Source organism: Neofelis nebulosa, chromosome 1 (assembly GCF_028018385.1).
Source record: "Neofelis nebulosa isolate mNeoNeb1 chromosome 1, mNeoNeb1.pri, whole genome shotgun sequence".
NCBI classification, from domain to species: Eukaryota; Metazoa; Chordata; class Mammalia; order Carnivora; family Felidae; genus Neofelis; species Neofelis nebulosa.
In genome coordinates, this window is record NC_080782.1 from 143,136,543 (window position 1) to 143,154,715 (window position 18,173).

The 18,173-nt window shown below is 40.5% G+C and overlaps 1 protein-coding gene and 1 long non-coding RNA gene across 4 annotated transcripts in view; one reads left to right on the forward strand and one right to left on the reverse strand.

Moving 5' to 3' along the window:
- Positions 1 to 18,173, forward strand: part of DTWD2 (DTW domain containing 2) — a 266,159-nt gene that overhangs the window by 147,353 nt on the left and 100,633 nt on the right. For 2 of the 3 annotated variants that reach the window (XR_009264263.1, XR_009264267.1), the window contains exons 8-9: positions 10,688 to 10,806; positions 12,640 to 12,771. The gene's annotated coding sequence lies outside the window, so the exon portion shown is untranslated. The remainder of the gene's footprint in view (positions 1 to 10,687; positions 10,807 to 12,639; positions 12,772 to 18,173) is intronic. The other variant, XR_009264264.1, reaches the window with a different exon arrangement.
- Positions 13,749 to 17,313, reverse strand: LOC131516865 (uncharacterized). The gene is made up of 2 exons (XR_009264276.1): positions 17,208 to 17,313; positions 13,749 to 14,383 (listed from the first exon to the last, which is right to left on the reverse strand). It is a non-coding gene; the product is annotated as an uncharacterized LOC131516865 (long non-coding RNA).

Here is an 18,173-nt window from a genome sequence, read left to right on the forward strand (position 1 = left end):
AAACCACTGACAAAAGTAGGGGATCGTGGTGGTTTGTTTCATCTTCTCAGTTCTCGAAAGTAAGGGTTGCGTGAAATCAAGCAGATTCGGCAGAATCTTCTGATATCATCATATTTGGTCACCAGTCATCCTTTAAAGAGGAGTTGGCACAGAGCAGCCTGTGGACCAGATCTGGCCCTCCGCTTGTTTTGGTAGATAAAGTTTTGTTGGAACAGTCATGCTCATTTGCTTACACTTTCTTAATGCTTTTGCTTTATAATTGCAGGTAAGTAGTTGCTACAGAGACTTTATGACCTACAGAGCTTAAGATATTATGCTTTATGGACTGTGTGGTCCTTTTTAGAAAAAGTTTACTGACCTTTGCTCTAGAGTAGGACTTTTCAGACTCTCTGATGAAGGAATTTTCTTTTTTTTAATCCATCATGATGATGGGGGGTTCTGCTATCCATGACTGGTGGCACACTGTGCCTTACACAGCTCACCACACAAATGCTGAAGCCCTACACTGGTCCATTGCCTTTGAAGGACATGAGTCCATCACTCATGTGCTTGGATACGGCCAGAGTGTCACATGTCTTTGAATGCTTTAAGTGCTGACACCCACAGTCTGTATTTATCTATAGTGGACTGGGGACAGGCAGGCTGCAGACCAGCAGCTTGCTTCTAGGGCAGTGCTGCTCAAAGTGCGTCAAAGTGAGTGATTAATTCAGTAAATCTGGGCTGGAACTTGTCATTCACAATTTCTAACAAGCATGAACATGATGTTTATGCTACTGCTCTGTGACTCTACTTGAAGTGGCACTGTTCTAGAGGAATTTCTACAGGGGTGAGTGGTGCTGGCTTTGAGTCCCACTTGACTGATGAGGACTATGTTACATAAAGAAGTGAGGCAGTTTGCACTGGGCAACCAAGAATGAAATGCAGATGCCATTAACCAAGGGATGCCTAAAAATGGAGATACCGTCATCCTACCCCCTACTTATTTTCACCTGGAAATCACCTTTCCTAGTTCTGACAGCACGCTTGCTTGCAACTTAGCTGAAACCAAATCAGTAGTGATATTGATGATAGGCTGTTAAACAAGTATGGAACACAAGAGAAATGCAAATTGCTCTTACCCCCCCCCCCCCCCCCCCCCCCCGCATTTCCTTCCTCCTCTTGTGTTATTATGTGTTGTTTGGAGAGTCTCCAAATCTTTGGACCTGGAAGACATTGGGAGAGAATATATCAAGCAGGAAATGGAATTCTTTTTTACATTCTTGTAACATTAACACGTGAAAAATATACTTAAGAGATCAGGCGAATGCCTTTCTGTGTCATTTGGGGGCACTGTCGTAGCCACATATGCCAGGTTTTGGATTTGCATTGAGATTTATGTCACGAGAGCTGAATTTTGCCCCTTTTCTGGCCTCCCTTAGCTGTTGTTTATCAGGAGCTTTTTGTGTATTTCAACTGCTGCTGCTTATTAGTTTAAACGATACGGGCCACTGAGAAGAACAGAAAAAGAGGCTAATAAGGGGAGCTTAACTTCCCTGATTGCTTACCATGAAGAGTTTATTCAGGAGCCAAATCTCCTTTTAAAAGATTCCCTCCATATAGTATGTTAAAAATGCTGTTGTTGTGTGCTCAACTGTACAGCCACTAACTACCCTTTTGCTTTTGTATCTATACTTTGGCTGCACAGCTTTCCTTTTCAGAAAGGCTTCCATTGGATTGAATTCATAATGCATCAAATAAAAATCATAGCCATATTTTCTTCTAAGGTAAAGTTAGCAACCTGGGGCAAAGTCATTTTTATCAAATTCTTTGATAGGAGTCCTTTCTTCTTTTTATAGTACCTTGGCCTCTCTCATGTTTTCTTTTTAATAGTTTGCCAGAGATAATATCAAAACCATGACGACTCTTTGCTGGTAATTTGGCCAATGTTGGAGTAATGTCACAATGGTATTTGAAAAGAGGGATTCTAAGCCACTGACAGAGCCCAACGGTGTTGTTTGTGGTGTTTTGTTTGTTGAACAAGTTCCTTGAGGTGGTAGTGATCAAAATATAAGCATCTTTGTTGCTTATGATCTCAGGGCATCTCATCCTTGGGAATTCCAGAAAACTGTCCCAATGAAAGAGATCTCCATAGGTTGAGATTTTAAATTAACCAAGGAGAGAAAGAAGGCATCCCCAATTCGACATATGCAGGTTTTTCTCCTTTCCAGACACAGAACGTGATTGTTCATCTCCTTGTGCATTTGCTGTGAGTTGCAGGGCCATTCCCCCAGGCTTCCTGTGTACATTCCATTCTGTTCCTCTTCCTCCTGCCTGTCCTCCAGTTCAGGTGCTTTTCATCATCTTGTGCCTTGACTTCTGCCATAGCTCCCGAGTGAGCCACCTGACTTAAGTCCTATTCTTCCCCTGTCCTCTTACCACCTGTCTGAAGCTCAAATCCCCTCTGTCATTCTCTTTCTGAGACTTGCCATCACTAAAGAGATGATGTCCCTTCGCCCGTGCATGTTCTACCAGACGCTCCATTATCAGCCTCCCATACTTCTCCTTTCCTCCCTCCCACCACTTGCTGCCCTGCACTGTACCTCATGCTCCGGTAATTTGGGACTATGTGTAGTTTTCACAATGTCATCTGTTTTGTACCTTGAACCTTTGAGCATGAGTCCCCTCTTCCTGTAAGAGTGGCATCGGTTTTCAACCAGAGGCGATTTCACCTTCCTGGGAGATAGTTGGCAATGTCTGGAGACATTTGGAGGTGTTATATCTTGGCGAAGGGTGCTACTGTCATGTAGTGGGTAGCGGCCAGGGATGCATGAACGGCCTCCTCCAACAAAGAATTAATCTGGCTTAAATGTCAGTAGTACCAAGGCTGAGAAGCTTTGCTCTACCTGTACATTTCCAGCAGGATCGTTTCGGCTTTCCAATCATGATGTAAGGGAGACCATCTCTTCTGTAGCAAATTGTTCTGAACCTTCCTTTCTTGGTCTTGGTGAAGTGTCCCTTCTCTGTATTATGAAAATGTTCTTTATGTATACCTCTGCCATGACCATACAAGTCATATATTATTTTTACGTTACGTTATGTTATGTTATGTTATGTTATGTTATGTTATGTTATGTTATGTTAATAATGGTATTACAGATACAACCACCAGGCTTCCAGTTGTCCCAGAATAATGACTAAATCTCACACTCTTGGTTCAGAGCAAAGCCAATAGGTGGTTCAGCTACCTCCCCTCGGGTGTGAGATAGAAACAAATACAGAAACCAGCTCTACCCCAAGGAAAAGACAAGCTCTCCCTCTGTTCCCTTTCTGCGGAGGAGATGCTTTCTTTTTGCCAGGCCAAGTGGTGGTTGCAGAAGAATTCTCGTCTTAAAAAAAAGGGGGAAATACAAAAAGGGTGACTTTCACTTTTATTCCCTTTTTGGATGTCTGCTTTTCCAGAGAACTGGGGACAATCGGATGGGGCCAGTGAGCTTTTTACGAGCGAACCATTTTGGAGACACCACCTGTCCACACCAGCCAGCAGTAGTGTGTATACAATGAGGGAGAACAGCAGGAAGGTGACCCGGCCCAGTTAAGAGGGTATTTTTTGTTGTTGTTGTTCTTTTTCTTACCACCTCAGCCCTACCCTGACAGGGAAGGAAGCAGAAGTGGGTATATGAGGGGGAAAGGGGAAATGTAAAAGACCACGCGGCCCCCATCCATCCGTGTCAGGTCAGTCAAGTCAAAGCTGTGGCATGTGCTTGGGATGGGGGTGGGTTAGATAGAAGAGACTGGAATCAATGCAATATTAAAATTTTAAACTAAATAGGGCTGAGCTTTATAGACCCAAAGGATACTGTTTGTATTAAGTCAGAATGTCTGAAAACTTATGGATTTAGGTCAAGATAATATAAAGGAAGACATTACTTATATAAGACATCTGGGAATAGTTACTGGCAAAAAAAAAAAATCAGGTTTATGTCGTAATGAGTTGATATTCCACAATAAGCCAGTGTGTGTGTGTGTGTGTGTGTGTGTGTGTGTGTGTGTATGTATGTATGATAAAAATTTCAAACAGTACAGAAAGAGATAAGAATTATGTAATAATGAGATAATCTGGTTTTCAACACAACATGGGGTAGGGGGTAACCTTGGGTTCTTTATTCTTCTCATGGGCCTATCTTTAGTACAGTTGGGTGAGTTGTGAAATTTTGGGGGCACCTGCATTGTGGGAGACTCTGTTACTTCAGAAAGCCTCCTGCACGCCTGAGGTGTGAGGCGATAGAGAGGTCAGCACCAATGACTTTCTCCACTGGAGCTCAGAAAGAAAGCAGCCAAAGCAACTTGCCTATTCTAGCCATTGCCCCACCATCTCCATCAGACTTAGGTGATGCATTCTAATATCAATATATAAGCCTTTTTTTTTTTTTTTTTTTTTTTTTTGAGGGGTTGAGTATTCTAAGAAAGACTGTAAAGGTCAAAGTTCTAGTTAACTCAAATGCTGTCTTGTCCTCCTCAAGGGAAGGCATTTCAAGTTATGACCTATGTATCCTGCCTCTACCCCTGACCAGTTTCATATTGCACCACATTGTGCTCATACGTGCTCTATCATGCAGCCCTTTCTCTGGGTTCCTTGGTCTAAGAGGACAACTCCTTTCTATGGGAGATGTCTCTCCCTGAATTCCTTTTGGCTTCCTGCAATTTGAGAAATGTCTTAGACTGCATCCTTATTTTAATTCTTTTTAATTTTATTTATTTTGAGAGAGAGCATGAGTGGGGGAGAGGCAGAGAGAGAGAGAGAGAGAGAATCCCAAGCAGGCTCCATGCTGACAGCTCCATGCTGACAGCTCCATGCTGACCAATGCTGGGCTTAACCCCATGAATCGAGAGGTTATAACCTAAGCCAAAGCTGACGCTTAACTGACTGAGCCACCCAGGTGCCCCAGACTGCATCCTTTTGAGCATTACCCTTATTCGCTGCCCTTCACACAGGCTCTGGAGGAAGAGGCTGTGTCCTTCCTGCTCTGTAGGACTGGTGACCTACCTCATTTGCTGAGCCTAGTATAGAGTGATAATGTGGGAGCTCTTGTTGAAAAAACTACCAGGATTTTCCAGATGGTGACGACAGAGCACTAAACCAAACACAGGGACCCTTCTGAGCACAGGGTACCTGTATGACTGGGCCTTACACCTCTGGGAGAGCAAGAGCCCAGTTGATGCCTTTACTGGGTCACCTATAGAGGGAGCATGGTTTTCATAACCATTAATTAACTTTCCTCAGTGATAATAATGTAGTCATGTATATCTCCAGGGAGGAACATTTCCCTGCTGGCATGACTCTGACTTTCCCCTCCAGAATGATACATGACCCACAATGAGTCCCCCCAAGATTTGAATCTTTACCGCCTGCCTGGGCCTGATAGCATCCCTATGGGAGAAACCCACACACTGGCTTTTCATGCTTCTTCCTTGTCCAAGGAATGGTCCTGGTGCCATTTGATTTATTTTGATTCATTCTACCTCTGGCAGAAGAAGGGGAGGAGAGAGTTTCTATTCCTTGTCTTCTTCTATGTGTGCTAAAATATACATCACATAGAATTAACCATCTTTACTATTTTTAAGCGCAGAGTTCAGTGGCGCAAAGTATATTTATACTCTTGTGCAACAGCACCACTACTTATCTCCAGAACTTTTTCATCATCCCACATCTAATCTGTTTTATTGCATCTATAACCCTGGAGCAGAAGCCCCATGAAAGCTGAGAACAGGACTTTCTCATTTTTGAATTTCTATGACCTTTCATAAAGTAGACACTCCATATGCTTATTAACCTGCATTTACATTCAACAGAGGGAAAGAGAAAAGAAAGCTGGTGTTGTATTACCCATGGCAGTGAAAGGAAGCCAGTGATACAGTTAGGAGTGTTGGCTTCTGTTATCGATGCCACCCTTCCCTTTCCCAGGAAATAATGAGAATAGAGTTGTTTTCTTCATATATAAGTTGTTATGGCCTTTGTGATGTCCTGCTGGCTTCTAATTAAAGAGAATTCAGGAATTTCTAGTAAACTGAGTGATATGCCCCTAAATATCTAACACTGTGTCTTAAATCCTTGCACAGAGAAAAACGAAAGAAAAAACACAACCAACCCAGGGGATAATTAACAGCTAAGCTTATACCTGTGTCTCTTCCTGGATTCTTTCATGGGTCTGATCTTTTTTCAAATGAACAAGAATTCTGTTCTGCCTAAGTTGTTGTTGTTGTGGTTGTTGTTGTTGTTGTTGTTGTTGATGAATGTGATGAGACAACTTTTTATTTGTTTGATGACCATTTGGTCAAATATGTCTAAAATATAAGTTTAGGAACAAAAGGGCTCAGTCCAATTAGCTTCCCCCTCTTAAAAGATCACCTCCAGGAGTTTGGTAAGTATTTTTATATGATTCTTTGAAGTTCAGAGGCTGGAGAGACGGCTAGAAAATTAGTAAGACCAGATGCTGAAGAAATTTTCTGATGAGAGGAAAATGGTCAGAGGGTTCTCATAGTCCTGGCTTAAAATAAGTAGTTTGAAATAAAAAGTGAAAAGATACAAAGCAAATATAGAAAGGGAGGAATGTTTTGATTGCCAAATGGAGGCATGTCCCCTAAAATTACCCCTTTATGATACTTTATGCTGATATTCACCAAAATAAAGCTGCCTACTGGGTTTTGAAGCATGATCGCTCTGATCACGAGGTGCCTGGGTGGCTCAGTCGGTTAAGTGACCAACTTCGGCTCAGGTCATGATCTCATCTCACAGTTCATGAGTTCAAGCCCTGCGTCGGGCTCTCTGCTGACAGCTCAGAGCCTGGAGCCTGCTTCGGATTCTGTGTCTCCCTCTCTCTCTGCCCCTCCCTGCTCGTTCTCTCTCTCTCTCTCTCTCTCTCTCTCTCTCTCTCTCTCTCTCTCTCTCTCTCAAAATAAATAAAACATTAAAAAAATTTAAAAAGTAAGATTTCTCTGATTACTACTGGGATCTCTATCTCCTGGGAGCATTTTTGGATGTTAGAAAAGACTGCGGGGACGTATTATAGTCGGCCTAGGGAAGGATTCTAGTGGGACTGTTGTGGAGGCAGGCTTCATTTCTCCTCTTCCTCATAAGAGGAATCATTATTACCTGTTGGTCACTTTTCTTGAGAGCCCCCATTATGCCTGGAAATTTATCTTAGTTTTCAGAAGTGTGGGGAAAAAATGGAGAGCCACTTGTGTATAAGAATCCCATTGTTGGAGTCAGCAGCTAATCAGCATCATATATGATGCTTATTCAGGACTGTCTCCACATCTTGCCCTGAGTGGCACCCCCTTGTATCTTGTTCTCAATCTTAGCTCTGTTAGAGAAAGATTTGTAATCATGCAAGTATGTGCATTCAGAATGTAGCTCTCGGAGCGCCTGGATGGCTCAGTCGGTTGAGTGTCTGACTTCGGCTCAGGTCATGACCTCATGGTTTGTGGGTCTGAGCCCCACGTCGGGCTCTATGCTGATGGCTCGGAGCCAGGAGCCTGCTTCGGATTCTGTGTCTCCCTCTGTCTCTACCCCTCCCTTCTTCACACTCTGTTTCCCTCTCAAAAATAAACAAAACATGAAAAACAATTAAAAAAAGGAATTTAGCTCTCGTATTGGTTAGAGTAACAGCTGCTGAAACAAATAAGCTGCGGAATTTTGGCCACTTAACACTTGTCCATTGGTAATTTGGGGTCCCAGACTCCTCTTGTCTTGTGGCCCTACCATCTCCTAGGGTTTCAAACTCTTTGCTTAAAGCCAGTGGAAGGGGGAAGCCTATACGGCAAGGCACATGTACTTCTTACCTAAGTTGTCACAAGAGAACACTAAGATGTGATCTTCCAAGTTATGAAGGATAACATAAATAATTAGATTTGTGTGGCATTCTTCAAACTCAAAACTACTAAGATACTTTCTTGTTTACCAACTTAAGACAAAAAATTCTAACACATTTAAGGAGAAGTTTAGCCTTTCTGAATTAATGTAAGTAAAATGGGTTAGCATCTGTTTCTTTGCTGGTGTATCATTCAAGTGCAAGAAGTACTCATGTTCAAAAACAAAGCCTGGAAAAAAATATCTGTAAATTGATTGAGTTTATATGCTTCAAGGGGTTTGTCAATCAGAACCAATTGTAATACATGTTATCATAAAAATGAAACAGCCCCGGAGTTTGTCACTATCCTCATTATTCATAATATGTTCTTATTCTCAGGGTAATCGCTGATCAAATCCTTAAAAATTAATTTTGTAGTGTGCCCTCAAAAGATCTCACTCTCCATGCTTTTATTGTAGATAGTACAAAAATTGACCAGAAACATTTAGTCCTATCTCCCAGAAATGTTTCTTCTTTTTCCCTTTTTCCGTGAAAGCCATCTGCTATAAGCTGAAGATGAGGAAATCAGATTCTTGGAAGGAATAGCAAGAGAATGGGTATCAGAAACACTTGACTGTTGATATACAGGGACTACATTAATGGGTACCGCTATACTGTATGGGTTGTGTCACAGGATTTATGGGTACCTGTGACTGAGTCAGGACTTCTGGTATGATTTGGGTCCTGAAGCAGAAGACAGAGCCTAAGACCATCAGAACCCAGGCATTTTATCACTGGGCAGGTGTAAACGAATCTTCTCTAATTATTACTCCCACTTTACAGCTAAGGAGACTGAGGCTCAGACTGTCTAAGGAACTTGCAAAAGTCACTGATTATTGAAGCAGAACTGTGGAGTAGAGGACTTCAGTATGTCTGATGGCAGTTTTTGTTTGTTGTTTGTCTTTTAATTAGTGGCAAGCCCAGAAGGAACAAAGACTAATGGATGATTCCTGAGGGACTGGAAAGGGCTTCATTAAGGGGAACGCTTTGGCATCTGGAAGTGGATTTGAGGTTCCTGAAAAGCAGCTGAGCATTCAGAGACCTGGGCTGTAGGCAGAGAAGGCCTAACTGGGCTTTGTCTTTTAGTGTCAAGGGTAGTGAGAGTGTGAAACGGGTTAGGGAAGGGGGTTTTCTTTCCCTGCCTGCATACTTCCGAGAGCATCCAGGCTCCTAGGCAGTCTGATTCTCCTTCACGTGAACTTGGGACGTTAGTTCTGTGGTTCTTTCTTTTGACTACAAAGGAAGGGATGCTCTGTCTCATTATTAGTGTGATCTTTTTTTTTTTTTTCTTCAGTTTATTTTTAGAGAGAGAAAGAGAGAGATAGTTCTGGGGGGGTGGGGCAGAGAGAGAGAGGGAGACACAGAATCTGAAGCAGGCTCCAGGCTCTGAGCTGTCAACACAGAGCCAAATGTGGGGCTCGAGCTCACAAACCACGAGACCATGACCTGAGCAGAAGTCGGATGCTTAACTGACTGAGCCACCCAGGTGCCCCATTATTAGTGTGTTCCTAAAGCCAGTGTAGTTGTTTTGAGACTATTCTTTTCTTAAAGCCAAAGTAGTTGTTTTGAGACTACTCTTTTAAATATTTTCCTTAACTTTTATAATATTAGCAATAAACGATTTGTAAGAAATGAAAATCCTTTCTACTTCAAATAAACCATTTATTGTAAATGATAATTTTTCTTGCTGTTAGCTTAAAGAAAATTAGTAAAAATATTTTAGTTTTAGAGAACACTTGAAATCAGTTAAGAGGTAACTATGTTTTTCTTTTCCACAAAATGGTTAGATTCTTACTTTTTATCTCCCACAGTAGACTCTCCACTAGGTTTTACGTTCCTTGTTTCCATAGGAATCATCAGCAAACATTGCTGTATCTATGTGTGTACATTTTTATTTCTATATCTGTATCTGTGATGATCATTATATTTTTATTTTTGTTAAAAAATTATTAACGCTTATTTATTTTTGTGAGAGAGAGGGAGAAAGAGCATGAGCAGGGGAAGGGCAGGGAGAGAGGGAGACACAGAATCTGAAGCAGGCTCCAGGCTCTGAGCTGTCACTACAGAGCCTGACGTGGGACTCGAACTCTTGAACCAGGAGATCATGACCTGAGCTGAAGTCTGACATTTAACCGACTGAGCCACCCAGGTGCTATTTTTAAATTAACTTCCATGTGACACTTTTTGTTCTATTATTGACTTATTGATTATTTGTACCTTCATTCCACAAAAAGGACTTAAGATGGCTAGAACCTACTTATCTGGTAATATATGATCATAAAGGAGAAAGTTGGGGAAAAGAGAAAAACACGAATAAAATGAGAAGATGAAGCCAGGGGTAATGTCTTACCCAAATATATGCCATAGGTGCTGAAGCACGTGTGCACCTTGCTGTAGGTGGGCTACAAACTTAGTCCCCATTTCTAACAATTGATTTAAATGTTACAGAACCTACTGCGATCCTAAGACTCCAAGTAGTAAGTTAAGGGAGGCACAGCTGTCCTTAGCACTGAGGTCACAAAGTACACAAACCATGAACATTTGTCCAACACTCACTATGTGATTACACAGAATGCAGAGATGGCTTCTGACCGAAAGGACCTTCTCGGGACACAATATCACATCCAATAGTTGGGAATTTAAAGCTGGCCCCTCAGTGGATGCTCCACCCTGCCTGGTATCTTTGCTGTGTGTGTTGCTCCTCAGTCTCCCAGTCCTTACGATGACTTTCTAAAAACCCCCTCTACTGTCTTCAAATTCCCTAATCCTCTTTATTCATCTCTTACCTTCCCCTGTCTCAGAAAATGACCTACTGCAGAGACAAAACGGAAGCCATCAGCTGGGAACCGAGTCTTTCCACTACCGCTGCAAGGGGCCTTCCTCTCTTCTTGGCATGTGCTAGTGGAGCCACTCCACCCTGGTAAGGATAATTCTCCCACTTAGGCTACCCCTTCTTTTGCTTCTCAAAAGCCTGTGCTCAACATGACTCATTCTCTCTTGTGTAGTCATCCTCTCTCTTTCATTAGCACTGAAATATGCCCAGACTCCTCAATCTTAAAAGCAAAACAAAATAAAAAAGCCTCCTGGATTCTGCATCTCTATCCTGGACCAAGTCACTCTCAGTGACCTCCCCATTTACAGCCAAAATTCCCAAAAGACACCCTGTGCTCACTGCTTCCTTCACCCTACTTCCTGGTTATCCTTCGAGCCATTTCACTGTGATCTACACTTATAAACTACGCTTATAAGATCACCAGTCACCTGAGTGGCACCAAATCCTATGCACATCCTTCAGCTTTGTGATTTCTTTAGTTTATTTTCCAAACAGTCTTCCTCTTTTTTTTTTTTTTTTTATGCATGAGGCAGAGTACACTCTAGTGGCTCTCACAACTAAAGACCCTTACTGATACTCTAACTCCTCAATCCTGTCTTACACTTCTCTTCTCTTTGCTCTTCCTGGTACATTCACACTGTCTTTTTTTTTTTCCCCCCTCCCTTTTCCAGTTCCTTAAGTAAGCTCTCTTATTTGCTACCACAGGGCCTTAGCACATGCTGTTTTGCCTGTCTGGAAATCTCTCCCTCTTTAGTTGAGAGTTTTAATTCTTTAGATTCAGACCAAATGCTCCTTCTTCTGAAGAGCCTTCCCTAGATCCCCTGACTTGATAAGAAACCCTGCTATAGATTCTCAAAGCTCAGCAGTGCAGTTTAATATTCTCATAGAGTATCGGCTAGCTTTTTGCCTGGCTTGGTGGTAGGATTTTAATTTTAATTCCAACCACATTCTGACATTCCAAAAACATATTTGATGGATTATTCAAGTAGGATGTGTGTGGCCATTGTTTAAACAGTGGGTAGAACATCCTTTCAAGTCAGAGTGTTTGTCCGGATGACTCACGGGCCTTCCAAGGCTGTCTGAGAACATCTCTGCCTATTGTCTTTATTATGATCATGACACTTGCCGAAAAACCACCAGGTCAGAGGCCCTGAGCCAACGCAGAGGGAGCTTACCTAGATGCTGCCATGGAAGGCCTTTACCTGAGTGATTCATGGTTGCTGCCTCTGGCTGTTGTCTATATGGCTGCAGGGAGATTTACTGGCAGGTCCTCCAGTGCCTTAGAGTCAGGCTCTTCATCACAGTACACGCTTCCGTCCCCACCTTTTGTTTTTCATTATCCCTTGAGTTGCAAAGAGTCCTTGTTCTGGTGTGCTTGCTGTGTAGGTGTAGGAGGAAGAATACATACAAGTAATATTTTGTTCAGGATTTTGAAATAAATATTAATTTGACACTGTAACCCAGAGGAGGAGTGCAGGGGCAAAGGTACGTTCTGCATTGTCCACATGGGAGAAACAGGTCAAGTAAGCAATAACTATGAAGACAGTTGTAGAACCTGGGCATGCTGACTTTAAATGTAGTTTTCTTTTCTCCCCTACCATCGATTTAAAAGTGTTTTAAACTCTTCATCATCTTCTTTTCATGTAAGTTCTTGTGTATGTTTACATTATTATCCATTTTCAACTCAGTGCAGCGAAGATCCTTTGAGTGTTGGCTGTATTGAAGATTCTGGGGGGTATGTGACAAAAAATGGAAGTTCTTTATGCTTATAATTTGGTGGGAGTGGAGGTGGAGACAGGATAATGTCACGTACTCTGTGACTTTGGTGCCTCATGCCCACCCTACATAGAATTGATCGGGATTGGTTTAAGTTTAGCTTGTCTTATATCCCATTCTTTAATTTTTATATATCTTGTGAAGATCTATTCACCTGTTGGACACCAAGTCAGATGACAAAAGAACTTACAAAAAGAAGATCCTGCTGACAAATGACTTTGTCTCTTTTCCTAATCTTGATCCAAAGGGAGGGACAGATGGCAACTGAGCATCGAGGTGGGTCTGAAGGTTGGCAAAGTCGAAGAATTATTTATTAATATTTCAACTTTTCAATATTTCACTGTACAGTATTTCAATATTTAAATTACCCAGCTTGAGGACCTACTGAGAAAACTCTGAGCTTTGTTTTTCACTTCTGCCAACCCATCATGAAAGAGTAGAATGAGTGTTCACTCTCTGTGACATAATACACTGTTAATTGCCTTCCTCAATATACAACCTAGTCATGTGAGATAAAGACTACATTTTCTAGCTTCCATCATGAGTAGCCTGACAGTGTGACTATGTACTGGCCAATGAGATGTAATGGCAGATTATGGCCACCTGAGGGAATCTTAAAAGACACGTGGCAGGGCGGTTGGGTGGGTGGCTCAGTCGGTTAAGTGGCCGACTTCGGCTCAGGTCATGATCTAACAGTTCGTGAGTTCAAGCCCCGTGTAGGGCTCTGTGCTGACAACTCGGAGCCTGGAGCCTGGAGCCTGAAGCCTGCTTTGGATTCTGTGTCTCCCTCTCTCTATGCTCCTCTGCCTATCTCTATCTGTCTCTCTCAAAAACTAATAAAAATTAAAAAACAAAACAAAACAAAACACGTGGCACACCCCCTTTACCTACTTCTGTATGGTCAATGCGTGAACAGTTGCCTTAGGTCATGGGATGGCATTGAGACAGCTGGTGGAATGTTCATATAGAAGCCTCTGTACCAGATCGGGGGGCTATCACAGAATTTCCTTTAAGGGGGATAAAATAAAAATCAGTCTTTTGAAGGCCATTGTTATCTTGAGGTTTATGTCACAGTCTGCTGAACCCAGTGCTAGCTGAATTCCTCCCACTCAGTCACCATTATGACCGTCCTAACGCCTGTATTTTTTTATTTGTTCCCAGAGAAAGACAACCCAGATGTTTCTGTATGTCTACGCCCTGGGGTTTATCCATATATAAGCGCAAGCCATCAGACACTATTATGGCCAAACAGATACAAATAATTTTTTGTTTATTTGTGTGATGTGAAAGGAAAGGACTCAAGGGGAAAATGGAAGGAATTCTGGGATATTGGCTGGATACTTGAGCACTGGGAAGTGAGTTGGGGTTTATAGTTTCAGTTAGTAGTAGGGTTCTGATTTCACTGAAAAGCAATACCTTTGTGGATACAGGATTTCTCATGGAGGTGGCCATGTGGATGCCCATGTAGACCAGACACTAGATGTTTTAGTCTTGAGAGCTTCAGTGAAGATCTCTGCGCCTGAGGTTGGAAGGAGAAGTATGGTGGTGCCATATCTTGTACCGCAGGTCGAGAGCGTCAGTGACCAAAATAGACTAGCATTCTTTTTTTTTTTTTCCTGGACACCATAGCTCTAGATTTCTTGTTTAAAAGAATGGAAGGGGAGGTAATCCAAGAAGGTGACTTTTTTGGATTTCTCAAATTGTTTGTTCTCCAGGGACATTGAGTCAGCTTTGATTCATTTTGGAACCCAAAGAAATGTTACGTTGCTTGCCCCTCATGGAATTATTCACACCATTAGTGTAGGATGGAATGTTCATGATCTCCTTTTCCTCTTTTCTCAAAGCCCACAAGATGTTTCTCCATTAAAAATGTACATCTCATTTCAACCTGCCAAGTATAAAGCAGTTAGGATAAACATGTACAGTAGGAGATTAATTACTTAATAAATTCAATACATAAATTGAACGTATGCTTTGTGCCAGGCATTGTTATAGGTCATTGGGATTCATCAGAGAGCAAAGACAAATCCTGCCCTTCTTGGAGCTCACCTTCTATCTGGTGGACAGACAGCAAACACAATACATTGCTAAATAGAGAATGCTAGAGGGTGATTTAGTAGGCGTCTCAGAGTGAAGAGACACAACATACTTTTGTTTCCTGGCTGCTTTAAACCCAGAGAGAGGCGAATCTGTCTGTTTTAGTGAAAATGTACCAGATGAGAGAGTACAATCCAGAGCATTTTAAGAAAATGACCCTTTGTAAGCTTACATGGAGAATTCCTGGAATTGTCCAAAACAGTACCCTTAGGTATTACTGAAAATCCTGCCAAAAGTAGCAGGTTTGAGAAGCAGACATCTGATCCCAAACATTTTGCAGCTTATAAACAGAGCAGCACATTGACAAGAGGTAAAGACATTAAAAATACAACAGATGAATGAATTTCTTGCTTTCCCGAGGCTAAGGACAGTGGTGAACTTGGGGTGTTAGTGACGGTCTCCAAGGAGAGAGATTGATTTTTGTTGGCCTTTGAAATTTTCCCTGTTACAGCAAACTTCCTGAAATGTGTGCAGATTGAGAACACTTTCATCTGGTTAACTAAGAGTGATTATGCTGTGTATTGGCTTTTCTATCGGTCCTGGTCGGTTCAGAGTGAGTATGGGCTTGGCAGCTGCTGTTGAGATGGATCTGCTGAATTTGGAGTGTTTGTCTCAGCAGGTGGCCCTGAGAGAAGGGTCTGAGGAGTAGATAACTAGATGTTATAAGAAAAGGTAGAACCACTGACAGCGTGAGGATATAGGACAAGGATTAAGGGTCCCTCAAGTTCCCTCCATTTTGGACAAATGGAGGATGGAAAAGAAGGGCTGGTAAAGGCAAGAGCTGGGAAGGCATTATTTAATACACCCTGAACTGAGCAGGACCAGGCCAGGGAGAGGGTTCAAGGGATTTGTGGTTTCAAGGAAGGTTGGAAATGAGGGTCCTCCCCTTAGAGTTGAGAGGAGGTGACTCGAGGGGGAGTTTTGACTTGGAACCGAGGGCTGAGTTGGAAGGATGACAAAGAACATTTAAGGGATTCTGAGGTTTATAGGCTGACTCAGACCACTGCCATAAAAGAGCATTTTCATCCATGCCTGAAGGGTTAAAAATTAGCTGGTAAAATAAAGTATATGCTCTGCTTTGACTGTGGCACAGTTTTTAAAGAGAGAGGTTGACTTTATCCTGGATGTGGGTGTCTCAGGTTATAAATGATCTGACGTATGCTGTCTGCACAGAGCAGGCAGTCTAAATGTTTCTGGATTTGGGGATTCAGAGTAGGTATTGATTCAGATCTGCAGTTCACTGTCTCACTTACTTTCTGCCGTTTTGTCCTCCACTGAGAAATCAGAATATGTTTTCTCTTGGCATAATACATGAAAACTTCACTTAGAACCCACGGATGTTGTTTTCTTGCCATTTTGTGTGTTTGTGTGTGTGTGTTATAGTTATATATAGTATACATATATGCTATATATACTTACAGTTGTATGTTGTATATTATTCTATATTATATAGTATGTGAATATATATAGTTATATACTATATAATTCTATACTTATAGTGCCTGAATATATAGTTATATATGGTGTATAATTCTATACTTATAGTATGTGAATATATATAGTCATAGTTATATATAGTATATAATTCTATATTATATAGTCTGAATATAGTTATATGTGTATATAATTCTGTACTTATAGTATGTGAATATATATAGCTATAGTTATATATAGTCTATAACCATATGCTATATGGTATGTGAATATATATAGTTATAGTTTTACATAGCATATAATTCTATAATATATAGTATGAGTATAGTTTTATATAGTATATAATTCTATACTATATAGTGTGTGAATATATATAGTTACAGTTCTATATTGTATATAATTCTATAATATACAGTTATGTATATATAGTTATATAGTATATAGTGAATATATATAGTTATATATAGTATACAACTATAAGCTATACGGTATGTGAATATATACTATAGTATATACGTATAGTATATACAGTTATATATAATTATAGCCATACATATAAGAAACAAAGTGATAAGAAATATATATAGTTATATATATTATGTATATAAATTATATGTATGTATACATGTTTTATATGTTATATGTATATAAATATATAACTATATAATTATAACTGTATATATATAACCATATAGTGTTTCGTAACTTTAAAACATTTCATGTGCTTTTAAAAAGATTCATTTTACTCTTTAAACAGCTAAACTTAGTTTGGAAATGCTATCACTAAGCAGCAGATGCTTGGTGTTTGAGCCACAGGATTTAAATTTTTCCCAATTCAGATGAGGTTTTCTGTTCAGGCTCCAGAAGTAGTTTTCCTTCTCTCTCTCTTTCTCGATCAGTGAAAACATAAATGTAAATACACACACATAAATATATACAGAGATATATATGCGCTCATATATACACACATACATGTTCACATATCTACCTTTAAAAGACCAGTTGAACGTTGGGAACATTGAAGAAAATAGCCTCACTGTGTTTAAATATGGTGCTTTAGAGCAATTTTCTAATGAAATAATTTGGCACGTTTTTCACTAACCTTTTATCTGTCATCACTTTTTCTAATTTTAATATATTTCACACCCAGACTTGGATTACCACATTTGATTTAAACTCACCCGATTTCCCTTCCTGGGGTGATTTCATGACTCTGGGAACTGAAGCTCTTGGATCAAAGCTTTGCTACATTTCAGCAGCTGTCTTAACCACTCTAGAGAGAGCTGTTTGAGTTCTTCCAAGCACATCAAAGAGAAGGTGTTAGCTTGCCTTTCTCACCCACCCTGCTCTCAGAACATCTGCTTCTCGCCTCCCATATGCAAGACTCTAAAGAAAGTGTCGTAAGAGAGGGCAATTCTGTTGAGAGGGTATATGCTCTCCTGACTAGGACTTTTTCAATACTGAAGGATTTTCTTGCCATTTTGCTCTTAATAAGCTTGAGAGCAGCTCATAAATCATGTTGTACTGGCAAGGGTGCTAGGTAAGGAATCAGGTGGTCTTAATGACTGTCAGCTCTGCCGTGAGGTAGCGTTGTCCTTTTGGGCAAATCATGGGTTCTCTGATTCTCCATTTCTTTATGTATGAAAAGACATGGTAGGATGTAATGGCCTTAAATTTCTTTAAAATTTTATGATAACAGTCCATTTTTGACACCCTTATTATCATATTGATCTTACATGTATGGAGTATTATTTTGCCCTAAATCATTGCTGACTTCATTCCTAATAATTTCCTTTGTTTACAGTCTTTTTCTTTGTAAAAATTGAAATTACAAGTTTTGTGCATATAGTGAAAACCATTTGAACACATTTAAACAGAAGATTCATCCAAGTTTTGTTTTATTTATTTTATTTTATTTATTTTATTTATTTTGTGTTTGCTCTAAATTTTTCTACTAAAGTATCTTTATCAGATGGGTGTTGAAGAGTTGTCATTACACATTTATGTGCTACAGTGTTGACAACATGATCATGAACATTCGCTATAATGTTACAAATTACCCTTTGAAATGAAAAATGTAAGGTCTTATGACTAACCACTGAGTGATTATTTTAATAAATGCAGATGTGATTTTCCAAAAAGTCTTA